At 25.7% G+C, this 24,562-nt stretch overlaps 1 protein-coding gene and 1 long non-coding RNA gene across 7 annotated transcripts in view; one reads left to right on the top strand and one right to left on the bottom strand.

The window, feature by feature from the left end:
- The window catches only part of LOC109602115 (homeobox protein abdominal-B), a 176,015-nt gene that overhangs the window by 109,164 nt on the left and 42,289 nt on the right, over positions 1–24,562 (top strand). The gene's annotated exons all lie outside the window — the stretch shown is intronic.
- LOC109602117 (uncharacterized) lies at positions 3,045–24,263 on the bottom strand. Of its 2 annotated transcripts, none has more exons than XR_007547617.1 (3): positions 24,165–24,263; positions 14,482–14,667; positions 3,045–3,657 (listed from the first exon to the last, which is right to left on the bottom strand). It is a non-coding gene; the product is annotated as an uncharacterized LOC109602117 (long non-coding RNA). The 2 variants fall into 2 exon arrangements; XR_002191712.1 differs by lacking the exon at positions 3,045–3,657 and adding an exon at positions 9,860–10,100.

Here is a 24,562-nt window from a genome sequence, read left to right as displayed (position 1 = left end):
TTACAACATTCTGACCTGCCTTTTAAACAATTTGGTTCGCCGTTCAGCTTTCAAAGTTCCACTCGTGGTTTTATGAGTGGCACACATGATTGACGGGACTTTAAATGTGTTAAAGTGTGATGGCACTTTTTGTGGCACAATAAAAACTAAATATTGCCATAAAATTTAATTTTACAGTGAAGCTGTATTTTAATACTTGTTTAGATTTAATAACTGGTAGTAGTAGTAGTAGTAGTAGTAGTGGAAGACGAAAATTTTATTGTTCATAACAAGGCCATTATTATTACGATTTTACGTCTTAATTTACTAGGACATTATGTCGATTTGAGTAAGCGCTTCGAAAATATACAACATAAATTAATTTTTATACTGTTTTGTTTGTGGCGGTGTGTATTCCTGAGTTTATTTTAATACTTTCTTTAATTGGCACTTACTATTTTACTATAGAAAGGTTAAGTTTTTTCTCTTCACCATTAACAAATGCATTTTACAGTTTTCATGTTTCCGTTTAGGTCTCAATTGCTTGTAGTTCGGGCTTGGCCACGAAGATGGCAGCAGTGCATGGCGAATTTTAAATATGTTTTAACCTGTCACAATTTTACTCAACTCTTATTTATTGATAATTCATATTAATAATTATATACAGTAAGTTCATTATTATATTTATATTACAACCAGCCAAGTTAATTAATTTAAATACTCAACTTTTGAACACTTTCTATTTAACAATATTATTCTAGTAAATAAACTATTTTATTAAATATATTAGTAATGTTTTAAATATAAATATTTCATATTCCTTGGAAAATTTATTTAAATTATGTAAATATTATTTACATCCTAATCTATGAAATTTTGATATTGAGTATTAGTTTTAGTATTCTGTATTTACAACATTAAAACAGATATTTTGTATAAAAAGGAAGATAAAAATAACAGAATATTCTTATAAATATTTTATTTAATAGTCAAATTAAATTAAACTCTCTACAAATATCTAATTTCATGAGTGAAATGTTTTTATTTAAACTATTCTATTTATTCTGACTATTATATAACTGAAAATAAATTAATATCAATTCTAATTTTAATTCTAATTGTTTTTTAGTGTAAATAAGTAAAGAGCATGAAGATAAAAACATCAATATTTAAATTAACTATAAATTTTTTAACAATGGAAGTAGAAACAAACAAAATGTTATTTTAAATATTTTATTTCAAGGTTAGATTGAAATATTTTTTTATAACTATATAATTATTTTTAACCTTTATTAAATTAACTATAAATTTTTTAACAATATTCTTTCTACCATTCTGATTTGAAGAACAAAAATTTATATATTTATATTTACTTCTTTGGCTTTAAAATAATTAATTGCTTTTCTTTGATACTCCGACTATCAGTACATGTAGTAATTAATAAACAAACAAAGTTTTAATTAAAAATATTTCTAAAATATTCCATATTTCTTGGAAAATTTATTTAAATCATGTAAATATTATTTACATCCTTATTTATGAAATTTTGATATTTAGTTTTAGTTTTAGTATTATAAACTCTGCATTCTGTATTTACAACATTAAAACGAATATTTTGTATAAAAAGGAAGATAAAAATAACACAATATTATTATAAATATTGTATTTAATAGTGAGATTAAATTAAATTCTCTACAAATACATAATTTCCTGAGTGAAATGTTTTTACTCAAACTATTCTATTTATTCAGACTATTATATAAATGAAAATAAATTAATTTCAATTCATATTTTAATTCTAATTGTTTTTTAATGTAAATAAGTAAAGAGCATGAAGATGAAAACAGGAATCAGACAATATCAATATTTAAATTAACTATAAATTTTTTAACAATTGAAGTAGAAATAAACAAAATGTTATTTTAAATATTTTATTTCATAGATTGAAATATTTTTTTACAAATATATAATTTCCTGGGAAATATATTTTTAACCTTTATTAAATTAACTATAAATTTTTTAACAATATATATAAAAAAATCTTTATTATTGAATTTATTTACATATTTTTATTTAGTTAATTTTAGGGATTTGGAAATGTAGTTTCAAATAAACACAGATTCCTCAAAATATAGAAGAAGATTTATTGACTAATGATTACAATTACAATTAAAACAATAAGTACAAGTAATAAATAATTAATCTACTATTTTCAATAGATACAGTATTCTTATCGCCCAAAAATATTAAATTAGTTATATAATCTTAATTAAATTAACTAATAATATTTCTTAATATACACATACAATACATAATATATGCATTTATTATTATTTTTATTTTTGCTTAATGTTCATTTAAGTTCCTAAGTCTATATAATTTTTTTTTCTATTATATTACATTAAACAAGAAGCATTTTAAATAGATTTTTAATAATTTAATAATTTATGAATCGACTTTTCATTAACAATCTTTTAATTTATTTTAAATTAATATGTTAATAAAATCTTTATTATTGAATATATTTACATGTTTTTATTTCTTTATATTGTTTTTGATATAAGTAAAAAATTAATAACAATTCATAATTAGTTAATTATTTGTGTTTCAAATAAACACAGATTCCTTAAAATATAGAAGAAGGTTTATTGACTAATGGTTACCATTACAATTAAAACAATTAAATTACAAGTAATAAATAATTAAACTACCATTTTCAATAGATACAGCATTCTTATCACCCAAAAATATTAAATTATATAACCTTAATTAAATTAATTAATAAAACAGTTACATTTCTTAATATACACATACAATACATAATATATGTATTTATTATTATTATTATTATTGCCTAATGTAGAATGGAAGTAAAGTAATGATTTCAATTTCAACAAATACAATATTCTTAACGACCAAAAAAAAAATATTTTATGTATTTTAATATGTTCTTCTAAATAATTCATATTGACTCTTTCATATAAAATAATAAATTATTAAAAATATTATAACAGGAGTAATAACAATTATTTTCTTAGTACTGATTATATTAAAAATATTCATCATTCAAAATATTCAAAAAATACGTAAAGGTTTTAATTAACTTTATAATGAAAATAGAAACGTGAGTTTATGTGCTTTTTAAATTAGGTACAATTTACATTAATTACCATTTCTTTTATGTATACAGAACACTTTCATAGGAATAAAAACAACAAAACATTTAGTCGCTGGCTGCAAACAGTGGCGCAGATTTATCTAATTAACTAAATAATTAAATAATTTTATAATTAAAGTAACCACTTCACACACAAAAAGCTTTTAATATTATATAATTTTTGTCTTGTATTGATTTAATGTATAGAATATCATATAGAATGGGTATTTGGACTGAATTTCGGAATTTCAAATCAAATTTTCTGTTTTAGTATAACTCAAATTGGATTCTAGTACGACACTGGCATCATCAATGACTGATTAACATTCCCGTCCTTCACATTTCGCGACAAATTTTCATAAACGCCTTCCAGTTACGCTCTCCCAAGTTCCTCCGTCTTCCATCTTGTAAATGCAAAACAACGCTCCTCTTCTTAATTAAATCGCCCGGCTCGGGGCATTCTCCAACTTAATTTCCTTTTCGTGAATGGCGGCATCCAAGCTCCAGGTGAAATGGGACAACTAAAATGCAAATAACATGTTTTGTTAATATTCTTGTTTGTTTTTATCGTTTTTAGTACTTTTGTACTGTTGCTGTAATACATTTTATGTAATAAAAAATACGGCAACAGACAAGTAAATAAACAAATACAGTCAAACTTCAACCATGACGAGTTGTATGTACAGTTATTTTAATATTACAACAAAATCCTTTGTCTGGTAAATAATTAAGTTCCATTTTAAATTAAGTTTCACGCCAGTTATAGAAATCAAAGGAATTTCATCTTATTCCTCCCTCACATCTTAATGAAAGTCAACTTTTTTAAAACACTTGGAACTGATTTTAGTTCTAAGTTAGATATTTTAGACTCTGGTTATCTCATCCATTAATGTCAGACTAATTTTTAGGTTTTCTTGAAGTCTTTTGAAAGATTTTTTATATTATATTTGGTGGAAAAACAAGTTTGATAAATTTTAATTCGTAGATTCGTCCCCAAAATTCTTCTTATCAAAGTTGTTGCCCAATATTTTGTCCAAAAATTCGAGTTATCAATGTTCTACTTATCAAGAAAAAATTAACTAAACCTAAAACAAAAAACATCTTTACTTTGTGATTATTATATATTTTTATTACAATAATTATAAAAAGGCAAAAAGACTGAAACTGAAATGGAGAACAGAACAAGGAGAGGATCCTTGGTCCTTTTTTCGCTGTAATTCGGGGTAGTAACTCACCGAAACTTCCCGAATTAATTCGGTATTTAGAGTAAACCCTGACATTTAAAACATTGTTGCTTAAATATTCTTACTGCTGTTTAACGTATTCGACTTTAATTACTCGTGGCAGTTTTGCCGGGAATACGGTGTATTTAGCGGGAACACGAGGCTCACTACCCTCCCGCACCGAAAGGTGTAATGTGTTACATTCATTAAGTTTAAATGGTCCTGGATGTCTAACTTTTCGGCTCGGGGCTTATTCCGGCTACACGCATGAGAGACACAATTCGGGATGGCTGCAAAGGAAAAGGATAAGCATCCCGAAAGTGGGGGATAAACTTGAATATATGGCGAAATGGAAATTGAACCGTTCCAACATTTATGTAGTTTTCGTTCTTTTATTTGTTCTGCATAAATAAGTAATTTTGTTGGATGGAAAATCGTTTTTCCTGAAGGAATGAATTGATCAAATTTTTTATAATATATTTGAAAATAAAAAATATTATGATGTTTTAAGAGTAATTCAGAATCAGCTTCAGATTTTCATGTAGTGTTTCAAAGTGTGGTTCTGAAAGTATATCCATCGCCACAACATCAGTATTTTCAGTTTATTGTGGTTCACCTTGAAAGAGAAAATTGTGTGGATTTGATTGATCCCCAAATTAATGTAATTGTTGTTAACTATTTCTTCTTCCATTATGAACATATGAAGTGCTAAATGATCTTTCAATTTTTGATGATGAAACTATTGCATGAATTTATTTTTCTTGAATAAGATTAGGGCCCAGATTACCCATCAGAAAGATTTTCTGAAAGAGTTACTTCAACATTTCACACAAACTGTGAATATTATTTATCTGTTTCTGTTAAGCTTTCTACAAATCAACTTAATTGTTAATCTATTTCTTCTTCTATTATGAATAAGTGTTAAATGACCTCTCAGTTTTTAATGCCAAAACTGAAGCAGTTGAAATTCCTATTACAATTTCAAATAGTGAGGTTTTATCATACTATCCTCTCCTTCAAGAAACTGGAGAATTTGTCGAATAAGCCATCACACTTTCCAGAGAATAAACCTTCAAATCCTCCAGTACTGAATACCCATCGATAACTGTTTGATCCTGCTGAATTTTGAGAGAGACATCATGCATGACAGAGACAGTAAAGTCTGCAAATTTACTTCGTAGTGGGAACCTTTTACTGTCTCTGTCATGAATGATGTCTCTCTCAAAATTCAGTAGGATCAAAGGCTTTCTAATTGGTATATGAACCTCACTGTATGAATTTGTTATTTTACTCATCAGATTGATTTTCTGAAAGAATTACTTCAGCATTTGATGACTTTAAGAATAGTTTTCTTCAGTTTTTGACTAAGTATTCTATCAATTTTAGGTATACATAAGCAATTTCAGCAGTTGTAGTAAATAAATGAGTTGTTTAACTGTGGTACGCATAACAAAAGTATGTTAATATTAGGTGCATCCTGACGTAACTGAAAAGAGCGATTTTGTCAATGCAGAATGCATGACTGGCGGTAATGTATTCCGCAACAATGTTGCAGCAGGAATTGCATTCATAATTACGCGTAGGTATGGTTTCTGACGTGTGACGTAATCTAACCATGCAATCAGTATTGTGGATCCAGCGGAGGTGCGGAGAAATTATTAATGGATGCCATTTAAAGCGGCATGCTATTTTAATATGATTACACGGTGGCTGCAGGAAAAGTGCATTCGATTTAGAATTAACTTTTAATTTTGCTGTGAAATTAAATTTAATTAAGGTTGTGGAAGTAAATGTCAAGAAATGGTTTACAGTTATGTTTCATCATGGTCAATTCCTTATTGTTTTCTGCTACAATAAATTGTTTTTCTAAAAAGATACGGGATTGCAAAATGGTGTTTTTGCTGTAAATATATTAAATGGACCTTTGCATCACAAAAACGTGTGTCTAAATTATAATATATTGGGTACTGTCTTCAAATAATTAGTACTGGCAACACAGCTAACAACAAAATGAATAGAATTCAAGTAATACAGTTATTCTGCGGTTTTTGCCCGTTTGTTTTATCAAATATTTATTATGTATCAGTTACTGAAATTCCTTAACACAGAAAATTTTCCTCATTTACGTATAAATTGAAATTGTTCTCAAAAAAAACTTGTTAATTACGTATTGTTAAGGTTTGTTTTGTCAATCAGTCATTTAGAAAACGAAGGATAAATTCTATAAAAAATTTAAAATAAATGCAAATTCAAAGTAATTTATTTAAATATAAACAATGTTTATTAAACATGTTTTTGTTAAATATGTGTTTGAGACGCGGGAGTATAAAACAAAAAATAATGTTTTCTCAAATAATGACAATGAATAAGAAAGAAATTTTAGAAATTCTTAAAAACGCTTCAATAAAATGAAAAACACGAAACTGAAACTTTTGTAAATTAATAAAAATAATAATGAATTAACTCTCTAAATAATTGGAATTTTTAAATATATTTATTTGGATGATATTTAACGATTAAAACCAATATTACTATTTTAAAAATAATAAGTATATCCTTTCTTAAAAATATTTATGCAACAATTTTATTTATAAACTTATTCAGCTACTTTTAATTAATCTTTTAATTTAAAATTTAATAAAACATTGGGCATACAAACAAAAGAAATCATAACAAATAAATCTTTTCTAGAATAATACAACAATAAAAGTAAAATTTAAAATAATTTGTAATAATTTCTTGCTTTTTTTTTAAATCTAATACACAATATATCTATTATATTAATGTAATACAAATTAATATCAATTAAAAGAATTTCATTTAATTTAATTTATTTAATTATTCTTTTTAGTTGACATTTAACGACTAAAGCCATAATAAAATAACATTTTAGAAGTAATAAATAAAACTTTGAACATAAATAACAAAGAAATTCTTGAAAAATTTGTTTGACGTAATAAAAAATTATTAATAAAAATTGTTTAATAAATAATAATCATTTTTATAAAATAATTTAATTTATAAACAGTCCCATTTTTATTTAGAACTTAAAGAGATTAATATTCTGATGATGAAAGAAGAAAACAGTGCACATAAATGATGAAATACAAAAATTAAAATAATATTAAAAGGTAATAAATATTTTATTTAATTTGTAATGGAAGACAAACATGTCTATTTTAGAAGTAGGAAACCATTGAACATAAAAAAAATAAAAACAAAAATAAATATTTTATAGAATAATAATAAATAAAATTTAAATGTAATAAATAAAAGTAAATAATTTGTATGTTATATTTTTTTTAGATCGTGTTAAAACTATAATATTCCGATTTTATTAGTAATAAAATTTAACACATAAATAAAAAAGAAAAAATGCAAAAATAAAACTTTTCTGTAATAATAAAATTAACTACAAATAAAAATTATTATTATTTTTTATATATTTTATATTCGAATTGTTTGTTATATACTTTTAAATAATGGGCAATATTTAATCAGAATTCAAGGTTCTAGTTCTAGAAATGCCTTTTAATCTGAGGAATAAAAGAAAAGTAATTAAAAATAAATTTGTTTCAATAATAAAATAGTAATGAATAAAAATGAAAATTTGTATAATAATTTTATTTAATTATTATTTTAATTCTTCTAAATATTAATTTTTTTTGTTTTCATTTGAGTCTTGAACTTATATGTTTAGTATTGGTGCTAGTTTTGTTAAATTTTAGACTTAAAAGGTAAAATACAAAATATATAAATAATCATTTAAATAACAATTTAGCAACACTTCAGTTCAAGGTATAAATACATAAATGAGGAATGAAAGAAAAGCAATTGATAAAACATTTAAAATAAATTTGGTTAATTGTTTATTATTTCAAAATAATGAAACTAAGGATGAATAAAATGACAATTATTAATATTTTTATAATAATTTTATTTAAATATTGTTTTGTTTCTTGAAAATATTAACTTTTTTATAATTTATTTATTATTTGGATCTTGAACTTATTTAGTACTGGTGCTAGTCTTGTTAGACTACAGAGTTTAAAATTAAAAGGTAAAATAAAAAAAATAGAAATAATTATTTAAATAACAATTTAGCAATACTTCAGTTCAAGATATAAATACATAATTATTTTAGTTTTAGAAATACCATTAAATATGGGGAATGAAAGAAAAGCAATTGATAAAACATTTAAAATTTTAGTTATTTTTTTATTATTTCAAAATAATAAAACTAAGGATGAATAAAATGACAATTATTAATAATATTTTTATAATAATTACATTTAAATATTGTTTTGTTTCTTAAAAATATTAATTTTTTATGATTTATTTATTATTTGGATCTTGAACTTACATATTTAGTATTGGTGCTAGTCTTGTTAGACTTCAGACTTTAAAATTAAAAGGTAAAATACAAAATATAGAAATAATTATTTAAATAACAATTTAGCAACACTTCAGTTCCATTTTAGTTCTAGAAATACCATGAAATATGAGAAATGGAAGAAAAGTAACTGACAAAACATTTGAAATAAATTTAGTTCATTTTTTATTATTTCAAAGCAATGAAACTAAAGATGAATAAAATGAAAATTTGTATTAATATTTTTATATTAATTTTATTTAAATATTATTTTATTTCTTGAAAACATTAACTTTTTTATGATTTATTTATTATTTGAGTCTTAAACTTACATATTTAGTATTGGTGCTAATCTTGTTAGATTTCAGACTTTAAAATTAAAAAGTAAAATGCAAATTATAGGAATAATTATTTAAATAACAATTTAGCAACAATTCAGTTAAAGGTATATTTAAATAACTATTTTAGTTTTAGAAATGCATTAAATGCGAGGAATGAAAGAAAAGCAATTGACTAAAAATTTAAAATAAATTTCGATAGTTTCTGTTTCAAAATAATAAAATTAAGGATTGATAAAAATGAAAATTTTTAATAATACATTTATAATAATTTTATTTAAATATTATTGTTTTAATATTAACTTTTTTATGATTTATTTATTATTTGGCTGGATTGAGGATTTTAAATTTAAAAAGGTAAAATGTAATAATTATTTAAATAATAATTTAATCGAAAAAAATATAAATAGAAGTCAACCATAGAAAATAAATATAAACAAATAAATATAATTACTTTCAATTACATTCTAAAATTATCATTTTAGAAATATAATAAACTGAAGGATAAAATAAAAACTGAGATTTTGAGTATTAGTGGCAATAATCAGTAATAATGGAGAATTTAAAAAAAAATGAAAATTTTAATTACATATTGATTTTATTTATCTAAAAATATATTTTATCTTTAGTAAGTTGTCTTTGAAAAATATTAATTGGATTATTGAAAATAAAGCTTTTTTAAATAGATAATATACTACTACAAAAAATGTGTGTCACATGTTGTTATAAGTACAGTTTTAAACAAAGTCTTTACCAACCACACATGTACGCCTCTGTTAAAACAATTTAATTAAGCGTCCCAAAGCTGTGCAATTTCCCCTGCGTTAACCGGTGCCCCGAGATGCCTCTTCTCGCGACTCAATCGCCGAAATATCGCCGCCTCCTCGTGGACGATGCCCGCTCGACATCCGACCGTTCGGCCGCGACGGGGCCGGACCACCCAAGACGGTGGCGGTGTGACGTCAGGCCAGTGTGTGCGCCCATCTCCGGCCTAATTACGTTCCGCGACCGGGAGCCAATTTGCTCGGTGCCTAAAAATTTATTGCGAATTAATTTATGGGGACTCGAGGCGGGGCCTTGGAAACATCCCACGGACGGGGGAGATAAATGCGAAAGGAAATTGCGATCTTAAGTGGAGAGGATATTTCCCTACGTTGTATTGAAAAAAATTCATTATTTAAATATACGTTAAATTTGCGGTGATAAGCATTTTTAAAATACAGTACTACAAAACATTAGTGCAATAGTTTTAAAATTGTTATGACGTAAACATAAACATTTTTAATGATGTTATTTCAACTACAATTATATTATTTTAATGCATCTAAACATGCAGTTTTAAAATAGATAAATATACATAGAATTGCGTAGTTTCCAGAAAATTACCTTGGATGTAACAATTTTAATTATGTTTTGTTGAAATATTCAATAACCTACCTTCACTATTACCTTATAAATAAAAAGTAATATGCATATGCATTCTAATATTTTAATGTTAATACCCTGTGCTTATAAAAATTTAAATTACTCCCTTTATAGAAATAATTATTGTTTTTATTTTTTCAAATAAACTAAAACCTTTTTCTGTTTTCTATTGTATAATAACTCAGTTTATGTTTGAAGACTGAAATCATAATATTTGGATTCCAAAAGTAATAAAACCTTGCACATAATAACTTAAGAAAAACCAATAATTAAGCTTTTTTAGAATCATTAAGTTCAATAAGTAAAAAAGTAATTTAAAAAAAATTATATTGAGGACAATAATTTTATATAAATTATAACAATATGTACTGCTCTGTAGATTAATTTTAGATAAACCATCATCGACCTGATTTTATGGAAAAAAATAATTTGTTTTGAACATACAAATACTTTAGAAAAACATCTTCTTAAAGTAGAAAAGTTTTATTTTATAATAATTAAATCTTTTTAGTTAATAAATCTTATAACCTGGAGAAATATACTTAAAATAACTTCTAATTAATATTGTATAATACAATATGGATAATAATTTAATTTATTTAAAAAATTGTGTTAAATATTAAAATGATTAAATCTTTATTTTAGAAGTATTAAAACTTAACATAATAAAGTTATATTTTAGAATAATTAAAACTTTTTAGGTTATCAATCTTTACACACAACAACTTTAGAAAAAAAATGTAAATAACTAAAGTTAATAAAAGCTCATTGTGTGAAGTAACTTAAATAAATTTAGAAAATTGTTTTGAATATTAAAATTATTAAATTTTTATTTTAGAAGTATTAAAACTTCTTAAATAAATCAATTTTTTAAATTAACTTTTAACTTTTTAGGTAGTAAATCTACGACTGCAGAAAAAAATTAATTAATTTAACATAAATTATTAAAACTTTATTTTAGAAAGGTTAAAACTTCTTAAAGTTATATTTTGGAATAATTAAAACTTTTTACAAAACAACTATAAATAACAAGAACAAAATCAACAATCATACTTTTTTATAATTAAGTTAAGAAATAAGTAACTTCTAAAAAATACATTATGGGTAATAATTATTTAAATCAACAAAATAGTTTCCTTTGAAGAAAAAAATCTTTGTCCTTATTTCAGAAGAATTAAAACTTCTTAAAGTTATATTTTAGAATAATTAAAACTTTATAAGAAAGTTAACAAATAAGTAACTTTTTAGAAGAGTTAAAACTTTTTAGGTTAGGTTAGGTTAGAATATGTAAAACTTTCTAAGAAACACAACTTTTTACAAAACAACTATAAATAACAAGAAAAAAATCAACAATCATACTTTTTTATAATTAAGTTAAGAAATAAGTAACTTCTAAAAAAATACATTATGGGTAATAATTATTTAAATCAACAAAATAGTTTGTTTTGAAGAAAAAAATCTTTGTCCTTATTTCAGAAGAATTAAAACTTTATAAGAAATAAAACTTTTTTCAAAATAACTGTAAATAATAAGAAAAAAATCAACAATCATACTCTTTTATAATTAAGTTAACAAATAAGTAACTTCTATAAAAACACATTGTAGGTAATAATTTATTTAAATCAACCAAATAGTTTGCTTTGAAGATAAAAATCGTTGTCCTTGTTTCAGAAGAATTAAAACTTTTTAAAGCACATAACTGAGGAAGAAACAATTAATCTTTATAAAATAGTTAAGTTAACACTGAGCAAAAAAGTTTTAGAAGTAATAAAACTTTTAACAAAAAGTGTGAAGAAAAATCAAAATTATCATTTTTATAATTAATTTAACAAATAAATAAAAAATTTGAGCAATATTCTTATTTTAGAAGAATTAAAACTTTTTAATGCACATATTAAAGTAAAGAAAATGACAACAAATCTTTTTTAGAATAATTAATTAAATAATTTTCCATATAAAATTAATAAATCCTCAATTTGGAAACATTAAAACTTAGTATAATAATAAAATTTGCACAAGAACTGAAGAAACAAACAACAATTAACTTTTTTTTTAATAATTAACTTAACAATATGTAAAAAATATCTTCTCAATTTTTTAATATTATTATAATTATTAAATTCTTGTGTTAGAAATATTAAATAAAATAACAATAAATAAACATAAAATAATATAGTATTTTTTTGAGAGTTTATTGTTTGTTCAGAAACATTAAAACAAGTTTTTCTAAAACAGTTACATATATTAACAATAAATAAAGAACAAGATTTTTATTAATTTTACTTATTATCTTAGTTTTCAAATAAAATTTCTACTTGAAAAGTAATATAAATGATAAAAACTGTTTAAATAAACAATTTTCTTATTTTGGTTGGATTTAGTTTGTAATTAATTATCTTATAGGCACAAAAAACTGAACAGGAAATAACAGCGATTAAATTAAATGGATTTTAAAACAAATGAAGCAATATATTAATTTTGTTGTGCCATTTATTGCTTCGGCTTAATTTACGAGTCACAATTTTGTGGTTATAAGTATATTTTAATACTTGATATATGCATAAAATGTAGCAATTGTCAAGTAGGTAATTATAGATTTTATCGTGAATATCGTAAATTTATAAAGTAATTAAACATTAGCCTATTAAATTAAATATTTTAACATAAATAATGGGTAATATTTTATGTGGATATAATTAGCGTGTTTCTTGAACTAATCTAATCCATAAAAATTGTTATTTTATATTAATTTTGTTGTTTCAGGTGAGTCCGTCTGAAATATTGAATAAATAAATTCGATGAGGTACGTTGTCATTAATATTTATAGCCATATTAACATCAATGTTATGTTAATATGCGTGGAATACTAATATCTACACACAACATACAATATTAAGTCACAAAACGCACAATAATATTGATTATAATGAAGTTTTGCCATATAAGTTTATGTACAATAGTAATGTTTGGGATTAAAAATAAGTTTATTCAAATGTTGCTCGAAAAAATGTGCCACCAATTCCCAACCACTTGTAGCTTACACACCTGGTTTGCTCATAAAACATTAAAGTTACGACTTTATGATCGATTTGGCAGTAAAAGTAGTAGAGGTGTTTATATTCTTAACAAATTACAGCTACTACATAAAATATCTTTTTCTGTTTGTTATCCATTAGAAAAGGCAAGAAATTATGTTGATTATAAAATCAGGAAATGATATTCGTTCGTGGATAATACGGTTTATAAACAAACAATTTGAAGTTTAGAATATGGCAACATAGGTATTTAATGCTAAGTTGGCTTATGAAAATGCTTTTAGGTTTATGCATTTGCTTTTTGCTCTAACTTTTAGTAAACACATCCACTTAAATAAAAGCAATAAAGATAAAATTTATACTTATGAATAAAAAAAACCTCCAAGAACGGCCAATCAAATAAAATACAGAAAACATGGACGATTTATCTCAATTACCTCGGATATTTAATGTGGGGAACTTGAAATTTAGTATCTTGAAAGCAGTTTGTAATTAACGTTACATGTAAATTCTCCTGGTTATTTCTTGCCCACAGACATTTTAACTTTGTTAAGACGGCAATTAAATTCGCTTTAATTAAGATCCATAGAAAAAATCCCCGATTGCACGACGCATACGTTATCCGTTAATTATGCACCACATATTCAAATCTTTGGACGACATAAAGTCGCCCAACAATGTTGTAATGCAATTTTCAGTCTATGCGGGGAATTTTCAGTTTTGCTGCAGTGCAGCTGATCCAATTAAATGAAAGTTTTATTTAATCAAACGTCACACCTTTAAAGGAATTAATTCTGACTTGGTTCATTTTATGAAGTTCTTACAGTTCTTACAGGACCATAGTTTAACCCCCCACGTGATCGACCAGACCATAAACAATTGCGTGAAAGTGTGACGCGTCCGGTCGTACGCATAGTACTAATTTTATAAATACTCGTGTTTGTTTACTCACCCCGTTCCTTTGTTTATTTCGTTTCACACGAAAATCGGCTGAAGGTTGATCGGACATGGCGTCGTTTCACTATGGTGTGCAGAGAGAAGGCGGTCTCGGCTCGCATTCCAAAATAAACATGGGGACGTTGTTCCGAAGGCAGATGTTAGTCACACACGTACACACAACATTGGGACGATGGTGGTTCTGAAACGTGTTGGAGGGAAATTTAAAAATAGTTCAGACTGTAACAGTTCATTGATCAGCCAGGCCAGGCTGGTTCAAACGTTGGAAGGAAACTGGTATTAAATTATGGTAAAATTAGAACGTTATTAATATCTGTGCAATACATGAGCTACCTTTCACACTAGATAATTGTGTATGTACATACATACAAACAGATGTTACTATTATTTAATGAAGATAAATTCCTAAACGAAAATTTTAAGATAATAAGCTATATCCTGAACAAATAAAACTACAGTAATTCTTCAAAATATATCTAGTTTATAGATTATTTTAACAATTAAGAATCGTAGACTAAAATTTTAAGACCTTCATTTTGATTTTTCTAATATTATTCACATATTTCAGATTAATATAACAGACAAAATTGAAACTAATAAAGGTCAGAAATTGAGCCAGTTAGTTTTTCTCATTTGATTTATTTTTAGTTTATGAAAATATGAACATAAATCATTCATAAGTAAATTCCTGACTAAACTTCATTCTATTTTTCATGAATTCTTCTCCCTATGGATTAAAATTTATTTTATTTTTAACGTTAATAAATAAAAAACGGAACAAGAATATACGCAACAAGAATATACGGAACATAAGAATTTTGACAAATAAACGTCAGAAAATAGAATGAGATAACTTTTCGTATTTGTTGATAGTTTCTTCAGTGGAATTTTTGAAAGTATGATTTTTTTGTTAACTGAAAAGCTTCTATTTCTTTGCCTTCTTGATGAATGGAATAAATTTATATTTTTTGTTATTAGTCGATTTTCAAATGAACAAAATTATATTGAATATAAAAATGTTGACAAATAAACATCAGAAAATAGAGACAAATTTTTATACTTCTTGAAAGTTCCTTCAGTGAAATATGAGAAGGAATTCTCTATGGTTAAATATAAATTTATATTTTTTGTTATTAGTCGATTTTAAAATGAAGAAGAATATATAGAATATAAGAATATTGACAAATAAGCGTCAGAAAATAAATAAAGACAAATTTTTGTATTTCTTAAAAGATTCTTCAGTGGATTTTTTGAAAGTGTGATTTTTTTGTTAACTGAAAGTATTTCTAGTTAAAAGTTTCTATTTTTTTACCTTCTTTATTGATAAATATAAATTAATATTTTTTGTCATTAGTCAATTTTAAAATGAACAAGAATATACAGATTATAAGAATATTGACAAATAAACGTCAGAAAATAAATAGAGACGAGTGTTTGTATTTCTTGAAAGATTCTTCAGTGGATTTTTTAAAAGTGATTTTTTTGTTAACTGAAAGTATTTCTAGTTGAAAGCTTCTATATTTTACCTTCTTTATGGATAAATATAAATTAATATTTTTTGTCATTAGTCGATTTTAAAATGAACAAGAATATACAGATTATAAGAATGTTGACAAATAAACATCAGAAAATAGAGACCAATTTTTGTATTTCTTGAAAGTTTCTTCAGTGGAATATAAGAAGGAATTCTCTCTCTATGGTTAAATATAAATTTATATTTTTTGTTATTAGTCGATTTTAAAATGAACAAGAATATATAGAATATAAGAATATTGACAAATAAGTGTTAGAAAATAAATAAAGATGAATTTTTGTATTTCTTGAAAGATTCTTCAGTGGATTTTTTGAAACTGTGATTTTTTTTATTAACTGGAAGTATTTCTAGTTGAAAGCTTCTATTTTTTTACCTTCTTTATTGATAAATTTATATTTTTTGTTATTAGTCGATTTTAAAATGAACAAGAATATATAGAATATAAGAATATTGACAAATAAGCGTCAGAAAATAAATAAAGACGAATTTTTGTATTTCTTGAAAGATTCTTCAGTGGATTTTTTGAAAGTATGATTGTTTTGTTAACTGAAAGTATTTCTAGTTGTAAGTTTCTATTTTTTACCTTCTTTATGGATAAATATAAATCAATATTTTTTGTCATTAGTCGATTTTAAAATGAACAAGAATCTATAGAATATAAGAATATTGACAAATAAACATCAGAAAATAAACAGAGACGAAGTTTTATGTTTCTTGAAAGTTTCTTCAAGTGTGATTTTTTTGTTAACTGAAAATAGAAGCTTTCAACTTCTATTTTTTATTTTCTTTATGCATAAATATAAATTTATATTTTTTGTTATTAGACAATTTTAAAATGAACAAGAATATACAGAAAATAAGAATTTTACCAAATAAAAGTCAGAAAATGAATAAAAACGAATTTTTGTATTTCTGAATAGTTTCTTCAGTGATTTATTTGAAAGTGTGATATTTTTTTTGATAATTAAAAGTATTTCCAGTTACAACTTTCTATTTTTTACTGGAATGTATAGAATATAATAAAATTTTTGACAAAAAATTGTCAGAAACTAAATATATTGTAAAATATAAAAAAAAAATTATAATTATTTATTAGCTTGGACTCTTATTTAAAATTAAACAGAACTTATTTAATATGTTTTCTTTTTCACCTAAATTTTATGAAGGTGAATTAAAATTTACTAACTGAAATAAGACTAATCACAATGTCCCTTCCTTATAACATTTTTTGATATAATTAACTTAGTTGGCCATTAAGATTTGTACGAGTTGACCACCATAAATCCAAATATTTTCGCCCCATTCCGAAATTATTTCGGTTGATTCCTGTCGGCCATTTATATCCGCCAAGAATGCGGGGAATGTGCCGTTTTGTGACGTGGGGTCCGATCACGTGATCCGACGTTGTTTATCATAATGTCACGGATCTGGATGGGGGCTGCACCACTTGCAGCCACCGCACAAACACATCGTTATAACGATACAAGAGGGCCAACGACAGATACAACCAGCCCAGATATTTGGTTATCGTCACCGGTTGAACGGTGAAAAAATGTTTGTTAAGTAGGCACTTGTTCTTAGTCAAACCAGCCATTTATCTTAGGACGTCAGATAACATTGTCGAGAGTTCAGGCACATCTTAATTTATTTATTTGTTTTCTGCGAGTCCCCGAATCAAACTCCGAATTCCCCCGCGTCTATTAGTGGTTGTAAGAAATTGTCCACCATCGAAGTCGACAAGTCGATCCATAAAATGGTCGTAAAGTCTAATTTTACGATCGGGGATTATATTCTTAAATTCAACCGAAAATATGAACTCTTAATCTTTTATCCCTAACACTATTTGCATTTACACGTGTCGATGTTATGATTTATAACTGGCGACGGATTTTTTAACGACGACAGGTCACTTACAACAATGTTGTAGCTGTGGGAAATTGAATTTTCAAAGACGTCGACTCGAAACATAAATCATTCGATTATTGGTATTTACACGAATTAAGTTACTATGTTTATTTGAGCAAAACTCCACCGCCTCGGGATGGAACAATTTCAGTTTTTTCCTTAGGGATTTATTATTTATTATTCCAAGCAGCCGCCGCCAATGGTTCGATGCAGGAATGAATGTTGGCCGTCTCATTTGTATCGCAGATATTTAAAACAGGCTCTCGGGTTGGAAAAGCTGCCGGCGGTCGGGGCAGGGAGACATTGCCGTAATATTCGTGGGCTTATTTTGACACAAATAGCATCAAGTTAGTTTGACGCTAATGCTAATTTACAACGATTGCATTGGGTTCGTTCCGAGGCAACGGGAATGGCCGCCAACTTTTATTATTATGTATACGGAACGGAGAAAATGCCGGGTTTTAAATTAAAATTTAAATAAAATGTCCGTCGTTTTGTTGCTTTGCTTGTTTAGCCGGGTTTCGACGTTCTTTGCTGCGGTCGACTCGTAAACTGGATTCGCAGATAAAAAGGGCAAAAACACACCCCGGCCTATCGGTTTAGTAATTAGGGAAAGTGTAATTTGTTGAGTAAACAGATAAAAATTATTTACTGAATTTTATAACAATTTAATTTTTTAACAGAAACATATTGAACCTGAAAAAACTTAAGTGTAAGATTACAATTTGGTTCTTGAATCACAAATTTGGAGGTCTTACTTGTTTGTACAATTTGAAAATTGAATTGAATTAAGTATTAAGTAAGAATATTAAAATTTTACTTATTTTTATTATAAACGAAGAAAACTGTCAATATTATCTTGGAGCTGGTATATTACAGCTGAAAAATATGTGACTGAAAAAAGCTTGAACAATAACAAGATAAATAAGTGAAGAATGTAAGGTTACATTTTGGTTCTTGAGTCACAGATTTGAAGGTCTTACTTGTTTGTATAATTTAAGAAGTCAAAAATAGAATTGAATTAAGTCCATTTATCTTAAAATCAGAAAATAAATATTAAAATTTTACTTATTTTTATTATAAACGAAGAAAACTGTCAATATTATCTTGGAGCTGGTTAATTACAGCTGAAAAATATGTAACTGAAAAAAGCTTGAACAATAACAAGATAAATAAGTGTAAGGTTGTAAGGTTACAATTTGGTTCTTGGATCACATATTTGAAGGTCTTACTTGTTTGTATAATTTGAGAAGTCCAAAATAGAATTGAATTAAGTCCATTTATCATAAAATCAGAAAATAAATATTAAAATTTTACTTATTTTTTTTATAAACAAAGAAAACTGTCAATATTATCTTGGAGCTGGTTAATTACAGCTGAAAAATATGTGACTGAAAAAAGCTTAAACAATATCAAGATAAATAAGTGAAGAATGTAAGGTTACAATTTTATTCTTGGATCACAGATTTGAAGGTCTTACTTGTTTCTATAATTTGAGAAGTTCAAAATAGAATTCGATTAAGTCCATTTATCTTAAAATCAGGAAATAAATATTAAAATTTTGGTTATTTTTAATATAAACGAAGAAAACTGTCAATATCATCTTGGAGCTGGTTTATTACAGCTGAAAAATATGTGACTGAAAAAAGCTTGAACAATATCAAGATAAATAAGTGTAAGGTTGTAAGGTTACAATTTGGTTCTTGGATCACAGATTTGAAGATCTTACTTGTATGTATAATTGGAGAAGTCCAAAATAGAATTGAATTAAGTCCATTTATTTTAAAATCAAGAAATAAATATTAAAATTTTATTTATTTTTATTGTAAACGAAAAAAACTGTCAATATTATCTTGGAGCTGGTTTATTACAGCTGAAAAATATGTGACTGAAGAAAGCTTCAACAATAACAAGATAAATAAGTGAAGAATGTAAGGTAACAATTTGGTTCTTGGATCACAGATTTGAAGGTCTTACTTGTTTGTATAATTTAAGAAGTACAAAATAGAATTGAATTAAGTTCACTTATCATAAAATCAGGAAGTAAATATTAAAATTTTACTTATTTTTATTGTAAACGAAGAAAACTGTCAATATTATATTGGAGACGGTTTATTACAGCTGAAAAATATGTGACTGAAAAAAGCTTGATAAGATACATAAGATCTAATTAGAAAAGTTCATTTACCACAAAATTTGGGAATAAAAGTTAAAATTTTACGTATTTTAATTGTAATTGAAGAAAAATGTGTGACTGATAGAAGTACCAAGATAGATGACAATTTATTTTTTAAATGTAAATTTAAATTTTACTTGTGAAAACTGTTAATCTAGACTTGAGCCTGATATATTACAGTACTGAAAAACATGTAATTGAAGCAAGTTAAGTAAGTGTATAATTAAACTTTTTGGATTGCCTGGAGCCCTTGATTATGTAGGTGCAAAAGTATTTACAAGAATAGACATTTTAATAGTACAGTTAAATATTCAGTTTTATGCTTTCAGATAAATTCTAAAATTCGAGTAATTTTCACTACCGTTCCATCTCCAAATGCTCCCGGATAAGATTAGACGCAGAGCAACAAAAACCCGAAGCAAGAACATAATTCCCTGTATAACAGGCATACGAAATGGGATTCACAAGATTATATATCAGGATTAAATTTAAATTTTAAGACTCATCCAATCTATTTTAAACAGATCATGAAATTATAATTTTATTTGAAAACTTACTTAAAGAAACTTTCTCTGGGCAATTCGGGATCACGTCATTATAAATTTTCCAATAAAACTAACTGGTGTATATAGATAACATCAACAAATTTTCGAATAGATGTAAATCTTCCCAAACACAATAAACTGACGAACTGGGCGATTATATTTCAGGATTAAATTTACATCGGAAAACTTAAACATTCTATTTTTATAAACGTAAACGATTCTTATTCGATGCTCCTCACTCACACGTCCGAGCATGTAAACAAACAAGAGCGTGATTTATTTTATTTTGGGTTCTGTTTTAATATATGGAGTCCACATCCCCCTAATTTTGTAAGTTAATCGGTGCCACTTGACAAATTTTATCTCTGAGATAAAGCGCTGCCTTAAATCAAGGATGAAAAGTTATTTATCGCCGCTTGATGTGCCAAGAACTTATTTTTGAATCGAGAAAGAGTATCAAAAAAACTTACATAAAAAATGATCCCGGACAATTTCGGCCCCGTGTTAAATCCGTAAGAGACAACTCGTATTTTATTCGCAAACTTTTTGATTGCACAGAGGTACATAACACTAAGAAAATAAGCGGACGACTGAAAAGATATTTCCCCTGAAGGCACTTTCGTGTGCATAAAACCGCCGGAGGAAACTTTCTAATTTTTTTTTTTCGGGGCATCAAAAATGAAATCTTTCCAGGGAACTGTAAAATATTTCCAATGCATTTAAATGATTCACTTTGGCTTATTGGCGCAAAAAAATTTGAATAACAGTCCTCTCGCATTGTTGGTCCGTTAAAAGGGTTGCCCGCAGAACAAAAAAAAATTGGGGTCTTGTACAGAGGATTGGGTCGAATTGCACAGCAGGTATTTTGGTTTTATGGGTGTTAAGGATATTTAACTTTATTGTCGCCGACTCGAACTGTACTTTTACGCAATTTTAATATGGGATATAAATATACGTAACGGGGTAAATGTACCGACAGTAAAACCACAAGAGAGCTTTCATTCTATGTTGTACGAGTTCAATCACTTACCAATCAAATTTATGTTTTTCTAATTTTATATCTGCTTGTTTAGTTTTTTGTGTAGTTTGATTGGTTTAAAGTACTTAAATTTAAGAAATGTTGGATGAATGTTAATCTTTTACTTATTTTTATATTAATTAAGGATAATTGTCAATAGTATTTTGGAGCTGGTTTATTACAGCTAAAAAATATGTGACTGAAAAAAGCTTGAACAATAACAAAATAAATAAGTGAGGTTACAATTTGGTTCTTGGATCACAAATTTAAAGGTCTTACTTGTTTGTATAATTCGAGAAGTCCAAAAGAGAATTGAATTAAGTCCATTTATCATAAAATCAGGAAATAAATATTAAAAATTTACTTATTTTTATTATAAACGAAGAAAACTGTCAATAGTATCTTGGAGCTGGTTTATTTCAGGTGAAAAATGTGTGACTGAAAAAAGCTTGAACAATAACAAGATAAATAAGTGAAGAATGTAAGGTTACAATTTGGTTCTTGGATCACAAATTTGAAGGTCTTACTTGTTTGTATAATTTGAGAAATCCAAAATAGAATTGAATTAAGTCCATTTATCATAAAATCGGAAATAAATATTAAAATTTTATTTATTTTTATTATCAACGAAGAAAACTGTCAATATTACCTTGAAGCTGGTTTATTACAGCTGAAAAATATGTGACTGAAAACAGCTTGATCAATAACTAGATAAATAAGTGTAAGGTTGTAAGGTTACAATTTGGTTCTTAGATCACATATTTGAAGGTCTTACTTGTTTGTATAATTTGAGAAGTCCAAAATAGAATTAATTGAATGAAGTCTATTTATCTTAAAATCAGAAAATAAATATTAAAATTTTACTTATTTTTATTATAAACGGAGAAAACTGTTAATATTATCTTGGAGCTGGTTTATTACAACTAAAAAATATGTGACTGAAAAAAGCTTGAACAATAACAAGATAAATAAGTGAAGAATGTAAAGTTACAATTTGGTTCTTGGATCACAAATTTGAAGGACTTACTTGTTTGTATAATTTAAGAAGTCCAAAATAGAATTGAATGAAGTCCATTTATCATAAAATCAGGAAATAAATATTAAATTTTACTTATTTTTATTATAAACGAAGAAAACTCAATATTATCGTGGAGCTGGTTTATTACAGCTGAAAAATATGTGACTGAAAAAAGCTTGAACAATAACAAGATAAATAAGTGTAAGGTTGTAAGATTACAATTTGGTTCTTGGATCACTGATTTGAAGGTCTTACTTGTTTGTATAATTTGAGAAGTCCAAAATAGAATTGAATTAAGTCCTTTTATCTTAAAATCAGGAAATAAATATTAAAATTTTACTTATTTTTATTATAAACGAAGAAAACTGTTAATATTATCTTGGAGCTGGTTTATTTCAGCTGAAAAATATGTGATTGAAAAAAGCTTGAACAATAACAAGATAAATAAGTGTATGGTTGTCAGGTTACAATTTGATTCTTGGTCCACTGATTCGAAGGTCTTACTTATTTGTATAATTTGAGAAGTCCAAAATAGAATTGAATTAAGCCCATTTATCATAAAATCAGGAAATAAATATTAAAATTTTACTTATTTTTATTATAAACGAAGAAAACTGTCAATATTATCGTGGAGCTGGTTTATTACAGCTGAAAAATATGTGTCTGAAAAAAGCTTGAACAATAACAAGATAAATAAGTGAAGAATGTATGGTTACAATTTGGTTCTTGGATCACAATTTGAAGGTCTTACTTGTTTGTATAATTTGAGAAGTGCAAAATAGAATTAAGTCCATTTATCTTAAAATCAGGAAATAAATATTAAAATTTTACTTATTTTTATTATAAACGAAGAAAACTGTTAATATTATCTTGGAGCTGGTTTATTACAACTGAAAAATATGTGACTAAAAAAAGCTTGAACAATAACAAGATAAATAATTGTAAGGTTGTAAGATTACAATTTGGTTCTTGGATCACTGATTTGAAGGTCTTACTTGTTTGTATAATTTGAGAAGTCCAAAATAGAATTGAATCAAGCCCATTTATCTAAAAATCAGAAAATAAATATTAAAATTTTACTTATTTTTAATATAAATGAAGAAAACTGTGAATATTATCTTGGAAATGTTTAATTACATATAAAAAATATGTAGCTGAAAAAAGCTTGAACAGTAACAAAATAGATAAGGTTACAATTTTTCTAATTACAGTACTGAAAAATATGTGACTGAAACAAGTAGCGATAAGTAAGTGCAAAATTATAATTTTGGAGTGATGGCTTACAAAAAAAAGTAACTTAAGCCGAAGCAGTCCGCATAAAGACATTTTTTTAACAGAGACCTTATCCACGTTAATAACTTCTCGTGCATCGTAATGCATTTAATATATAAAAAATGATCGCACAAACAAGCCAGTCGCACGAACGTGTTATTAAAGAAAATACTTTATAGGCCTTATTAACATACAAGTTGAACTAATTACCATAAAAACGAAATAAAACCGGAGCCGGTGGAATTTCGCAAAAGCTACCAGTCGTCGCATTATCGCCGAAGTTACCAATCAGGTTTGTCGGTAATTTGCAGTTGCATCACGCATCGGTTTCTGCATCGAAAAGGGTCACTGAAAGCCAAGGTTGCCAAATTTAATTAAAATTGCTACACATAAATAATTAACAAAATCTAATATTAAATTGTCTATTGAATAATTAAGGAGAACGAGAAAAGACAGGATTTGATCAATACATAGAAGGCATTAATTAGGTGGTACAAAAGCAAATTTTATGTGGATGTATCAATTCTATAGAATTGACAACTATAATTATTAATGAACAATAAATTTATGTGTTCAACAATGCAAACAATAATATTTTTTATTAACAT

Source organism: Aethina tumida, chromosome 3 (assembly GCF_024364675.1).
Source record: "Aethina tumida isolate Nest 87 chromosome 3, icAetTumi1.1, whole genome shotgun sequence".
Classification (NCBI taxonomy): Eukaryota; Metazoa; Arthropoda; class Insecta; order Coleoptera; family Nitidulidae; genus Aethina; species Aethina tumida.
The sequence above is the reverse complement of the archived record's forward strand: the minus strand, read 5'-3'. Positions and strand labels throughout refer to the sequence as shown.